The sequence below is a fragment of the Bidens hawaiensis genome, unplaced genomic scaffold, assembly GCF_021521415.1.
Source record: "Bidens hawaiensis isolate Kalapana, Puna unplaced genomic scaffold, B.hawaiensis_p1.1 tig00008319_1, whole genome shotgun sequence".
NCBI lineage: Eukaryota > Viridiplantae > Streptophyta > Magnoliopsida > Asterales > Asteraceae > Bidens > Bidens hawaiensis.
In genome coordinates, this window is record NW_027491590.1 from 99,899 (window position 1) to 107,112 (window position 7,214).

Here is a 7,214-nt window from a genome sequence, read left to right on the forward strand (position 1 = left end):
AACGCTAATCATTTATTCACCTCCTGCTTGATTGCGAATCATATACGACACTTTCTTAATTCTTGGTGCAAAGTTACCCTCAATTTTCTCTTCTTCATATCTAATGACTAGATCCATTAATATAATCGATCAGATTAGGTTCCCTCAGGAGACATTGGTAATGGTAGAAGCATTCGGTATTGTGTCAATACTTGGCTGGTCCCAGCTCTTAAAGAGGTTTTTCCTAAGAATTTTGTGGTGACGAATTGTTTTGATTTTAAAGTTCAGTCTTGGAAATGGAATGGAAATGTAAAAGGAAAAGAAGGCTGTTGAAGTCAATTGAAATTGACGGACTAGAGCTAACAACTTTATTAAATGATGTAAATTATTCAGACCAATCGGACAAGTGAATTTGGATAGAAGACTCCTCCGAGATATTTATGGTGGCTTCGATGCAGAAGCGATGTTCAATGTTTTAGGCCAAAATGTTCTGGAAAAAAGTGAATATTTTGGTTTGGAAAGAGGAGATGGATCGTTTCATGACTAGGGAAGGTCATTCTTTTAGGAATGTTCCCATTAATATGGTTAATCGTCAACATTGTGAAGATCTTATGAGAAAGCTAATCATTTATTCACCTCTTGCTTGATTACGAATCATATACGACACTTTGTTAGTTCTTCGTGCAAATTCCCCTCAATTTTCTCTTCTACATGTCAAATGACTAGATTCATTAATATAATCGATCAGATTAGGTTCTCTCAGTAGACATTGGTGATGGTAGAAGCATTTGGGTCAATACTTGGCTGGTCTCAGCTCTTAAAGAGGTTTTTCCTATGAATTTTGTGGTGACGAATTGTTTTGATTTTAAAGTTCAGTCATGGAAATGGAATGGAAATGTAAAAGAAAAGAAGGCAATTGAAGTCAATTGAAATTGACGGACTAGACCTGACAAATTTATTAAAACATGTAAATTATTCAGACCAACAGGACAAGCGAATTTGGATAGAAAAGTCCTCCGAGATATTTATGGCGGCTTCGATGCAGAAGCGATGTTCAATGTTTTAGGCCAAAATGTTCTGGAAAAAAGTGAATATTATGGTTTGGAAAGAGGAGATGGATCGTTTCATGAGTAGGGAAGGTCATTCTTTTAGGAATGTTCCCATTAGTATGGTTAATTGTCAACATTGTGAAGATCTTAAGAGAAAGCTAATCATTTATTCACCTCTTGCTTGATTACGAATCATATACGACACTTTGTTAGTTCTTCGTGCAAATTCCCCTCAATTTTCACTTCTTCATATCAAATGACTAGATCATTAATATAACCGATCAGATTAGGTTCTCTCAGTAGACATTGGTGACGGAAGAAGCATTCCGATTTGGGTCAATACTTGGCTGGTCTCACCTCTTAAAGAAGTTTTTCCTAAGAATTTTGTGGTGATGAATTGTTTTGATTTTAAAGTTCAGTCATGGAAATGGAATGGAAATGTAAAAGAAAAATAAGGCAGTTGAAGTCAATTGAAATTGACGGACTAGACCTGACAACTTTATTAAAACATGTAAATTATTCAGACCAATAGGACAAGTGAATTTGGATAGAAAAGTCCTCTGTCCGAGATATTTATGGCGGCTTCGATGCTGAAGCGATGTTTAATGTTTTAGGCCAAAATGTTCTGGAAAAAAGTAAATATTATGGTTTGGAAAGAGGAGATTGATCGTTTCATGACAAGGGAAGGTCATTCTTTTAGGAATGTTCCCATTAGTATGGTTAATTGTCAACATTGTGAAGATCATAAGAGAAAGCTAATCATTTATTCACCTCTTGCTTGATTATGAATCATATGCGACACTTTGTTAGTTCTTCGTGCAAAGTCCCCTAAATTTTCTCTTCTTCATATCAAATGACTAGATCCATTAACATAATCGATCAGATCAGGTTCTCTCAGGAGACAATGGTGATGGTAGAAGCATTCGGTTTTGTGTTAATACTTGGCTGGTCCCACCTCTTACAGAGGTTTTTCCTAAGAATTTTGTGGTGATGAATTGTTTTGATTTTAAAGTTCAGTCTTGGAAATGGAATGGAAATGTAAAGGGAAAAGAAGACAGTTGAAGTCAATTGAAATTGACGGACTAGACCTAACAACTTTATTAAAACATGTAAATTATTCAGACCAATCGGACAAGTGAATTTGGATAGAAGACTCCTCCGAGATATTTATGGTGGCTTCGATGCAGAAGCGATGTTCAATGTTTTAAGCCAAAATGTTATGGAAAAAAGTGAATATTTTGGTTTGGAAAGAGGAGATGGATCGTTTCATGACTAGGGAAGGTCATTCTTTTAGGAATGTTCCCATTAGTATGGTTAATCGTCAACATTGTGAAGATATTCAGAGAATGCTAATCATTTATTCACCTCTTGCTGGATTACGAATCATATACGACACTTTGTTAGTTCTTCGTGCAAATTCCCCAATTTTCTCTTCTTCATATCAAATGACTAGATTCATTAACATAATCGGTAGACATTGGTGATGGTAGAGGCATTCGGTTTTGGGTCAATACTTGGCTGGTCTCACCTCTTAAAAAGGTTTTTCCTAAGAATTTTGTGGTGACGAATTGTTTTGATTTTAAAGTTCAGTCATGGAAATGGAATGGAAATGTATAAGAAAAAGAAGGCAGTTGAAGTCAACTGAAATTGACGGACTAGACCTGACAACATTATTGAAACATGTAAATTATTCAGACCAATCGGACAAGTGAATTTGGATAGAAAAGTCCTCCGAGATATTTATGGCGGCTTCGATGCAGAAGCGATGTTCAATGTTTTAGGCCAAAATATTCTTGAAAAAAGTGAATATTATGGTTTGGAAAGAGGAGATGGATCGTTTCATGACTAGGGAAGGTCATTCATTTAGGAATGTTCCCATTAGTGTCACACACTCAAATCCACTAACGGAGTTTTACCGTCAGAGGGTGTGAACTAACAGAATCGGAATCATTAGTTATAATCAAACCATAAAAACGTTTAATTGAAAATAAGTGCGGAAGCGTAGAAACCAAAGACAAAAGTTACGTCACGCAGGACGACTTAAAAACCCAAGTAATAATAGTTAAAACATGTTTGCATATCAGAATGTTCAAAAACCATGCATGATCCTATACCGCGCGCCCGCCTCGGCTACCTGAGAATAACATACTAAAAGTGTCAACACGGGGTTGGTGAGTTCACAAGTTTATATAAAATAAAGCGTTTAACGTTTGCGTTCAGCGTTTTGCGTTCAGCGTTTTGCGTTCAGCGTTTTACGTTACCAGATAGTGTTATGTCAATTATATATATATAGGTAGCTAGCCTATAAAACAAGTATTACTAAGTGTTCGACGCCGAAGCTGACTGTTTATCATTTGCCTTGCCACCAGGTCTATCCCGACCATGGTATGTGTTTAGCCAAGATTACACCCACTCGACCTCCAGTCGAGTTTAGCGTTGGGTGGGGTTTGTCAAACCCAGTAGTACTTCTCAACAATGACTCGCTATTATCCAATATTAACGGTTCGATGTGAATGAAGGACTTTAGTTATTGCGTTTGCCACTTAGTCTTTACAAGTGATATATAATCTATATTAACAAAATCTTAAATGCGTTTTCGGAGTATGTTATCTCCCCCAAGTGAAAAGCATTTGAAAACAGTTTAAAAAGGGGTAAGTGAACTCACTGTTTGCGAAGAATTCCCAAAAATAAATCACCAAATGATGCGCGTCACAGAAAAACTCTTTCTAGCGTTCTAAAACAACAAAGAGATTTTTTTCTAAGTGTCGGAACTATTATCGAGTCTCTAGACCCGGCACATAATACCTATGCACACAATGTGTTTCGTGTTTCGTTTGTGAATCGTGTGTGACTTTAACAAGTACATTTGTGATACATTACATGTGTGAGCAACTATTTACGTGTCATGTATTAATAATGTACATCACTAGCAATTACTCCCCGTAAGGGCAATTTGGTCAAACATAACAATTAACTAGCAATTATTCCCCGCAAGGGCAATTTGGTCAAAACACAACAATTATATAGCAAGTATTTCCCCACAGGGGCAATTTGGTCAAAACATAACAATTAACTAGCAATTATCATGTTTCATGCATTTTCACAAAATTCAGCAGCTAGTTTCACCGAGACAGATATTCTACTTGAAAGATTGTACTATTCCATTGATCATAGCATCTTAATTAATTTACCAAAAATCATCACTAAAGCATGCATGTGTTAGGTTTCCAGAACATATTTTATTTTATTTTTATTCCACATAGATTTCTCATAATGATCAAAACACTACAGCAAGCTCATAACAGTCGAATTCATGCGCAACAGAATGTTATTTGAAATTCCGTTAAATGAAAAATCCAACAAATGCAAGACCACTTGGGTTAGGTTCCTAACTCAATAATTCAACTTCCAGAAGTGGAACCAACCCAATTGGTCTCGTAGTTCATGAGATATAACATTTACAAAACAACCTAACAGCAGGTCTAACAACTCAGTTTTGCACAACGTTTTTGTAAAATCATAAAGGTTAACTTTTACACGTCCAAAAGTTGCAAATTTATATTCTATAGAAACTAGACTCAACCTAGTTTACTTTAGTATCAATAATCTCAACCAATTTTCACATTTACACCCCATTATAGTCAATCAAACATCAACAACACAATCTGTCCAGAAACTGTTTGCATCCAAACTCAACAATTTAACTATCTATGGACCACAAATCATTCATATAACATTCTAAACACCATAATCACTATCCATGCACATCAATTACACATTACATACATGATTAGGGTTTTTGTTTGAACTCAAATCAAAGACACAACAATTAACATGTAACAATATCAATTCTAGTTATCAAATCATCAATACATCATCAAATCAAACAAAGATCATATGAACACAATATATGAAATTTCCAGATTTTAGGGTTTATAATTAACCCATTCAAACTCAAAATTAAGCATGTAAAATACATAGGATAGTTGTTTATACCTTCCTAGCACCTTAATCTTCGATTAAACTTGAAAAATCTTGATTGTATGTGTGTGTATGAAGTCGACGGCTGCCAAAGGGATAGGAGGGAGGGCCGATCGGTCTAGAGGGAGAGAAGAGAAAGAGAGGCTAGGGTTTTATAATATTATTAATAATAATCATGTTACATCTAGGTCCCTCCACTTCCAAATGTTACTTTTCTAACTTAATTAACTTAGTTTGCACATTGAGTTAACGTTATATAACATGTTATCACATAGCACATAAGCCTAGCACATAATTATCACATAATTATTGTTTTGACGGTTTTCGTTTATTCACCAATGGTTAGCGTCAACTCGTTTGCGTTTCGGTGCAATTCCCGAAAGACTACACATGTAGTAAGTGTTAAGCGTCATTTAAACCCTAGTTTAAATGTAATGAGGTGTGCGTTTAGATTCAGTGACCTTTAAGTTTGAATTGACGGAGTTGAGTTAACGGAGTTAACCTGAAATTGACGATTGTCACAATTAGTATGGTTAATTGTCAACATTGTGAAGATCTTAAGAGAAAGCTAATCATTTATTCACCTCTTGCTTGATTATGAATCATATACGACACTTTGTTAGTTCTTCGTGCAAAGTCCCCTCAATTTTCTCTTATTCATATCATATGACTAGATCCAATAATATAATCGATCAGATTAGGTTCTCTCAGGGGACATTGGTGATGGTATAAGCATTCGGTTTTGGGTCAATACTTGGCTGGTCCCACCTCTTAAAGAGGTTTATCCTAAGAATTTGTGGCGAAAAATTGTTTTGATTTTAAAGTTCAGTCTTGGAAATGGAATGGAAATGTAAAAGAAATAGAAGGCAGTTGAAGTCAATTGAAATTGACGGACTAGACCTAACAACTTAGTTGAATCACGTAAATTATTCAGACAAATCGGACAAGTGAATTTGGATAAAAGACTCCTCCGAGATATTTATGGTGGCATCGATGTAGAAGTGATGTTCAATCTTTTAGTCCAAACTGTTATGGAAAAAAGGGAATATTTTGGTTTGAAAGAGGAGATAGATCGTTTCACGACTAGGGAAGGTCGTTCTTTTAGGATTGTTCCCATTAGTGTGGTTAATTGTCAACTTAGTGAAGATATTCAGAGAAAGCTAATCATTTATTCACCTCCTTCTTGATTGCGAATCATATACGACACTTTGTTAATTCTTGGTGCAAAGTCATCCTCAATTTTCTCTTCTTCATATCTAATGACTAGATCCATTAACATAATCGATCATATTAGGTTCTCTCATGAGACATTGGTGATGGTAGAAGCATTCGGTATTGTGTCAATACTTGGCTGGTCCCAATTCTTAAAGAGGTTTTTCCTAAGAATTTTGTGGTGACGAATTTAATTGATTTTAAAATTCAGTCTTGGAAATGGAATGGAAATGTAAAAGGAAAAGACGGCCGTTGAAGTCAACTGAAAATGACGAACTACACCTAACAACATTATTGAAACATGTAAATTATTCAGACCAATCGGACAAGTGAATTTGGATAGAAGACTCCTCTGAGATATTTATGGTGGTTTCGTTGCAGAAGCGATGTTCAATGTTTTAGGCCAAAATGCTCTGGAAAAAGGTGAATATTTTGGTTTGGAAAGAGGAGATGGATCGTTTCATGACTAGGGAAGGTCATTCTTTTAGGAATGTTCCCATTAGTATGGTTAATCCTCAACATTGTGAAGATCTTCAGAGAACGCTTATGATTTATTCACCTCTTGCTTGATTACGAATCTTATACGACACTTTGTGAGTTCTTCGTGCAAAGTCCCCTCAATTTTCTCTTCTTCATATCAAATGACTAGATCCATTAACATAATCGATCAGATCAGGTTCTCTCAGGAGACATTGGTGATGTTAGAAGCATTCGGTTTTGTGTTAATACTTGGCTGGTACCACCTCTTACAGAAGTTTTTCCTAAGAATTTTGTGGTGACGAATTGTTTTGATTTTAAACTTCAGTCTTGGAAATGGAATGGAAATGTAAAAGGAAAAGAAGGCAGTTGAAGTCAATTGAAATTGACAGACTAGACCTAACAACGTTATTAAAACATGTAAATTATTCAGACCAATCGGACAAGTGAATTTGGATAGAAGACTCCTCCGAGATATTTATGGTGGCTTCGATGCAGAAGCGATGTTCAATGTTT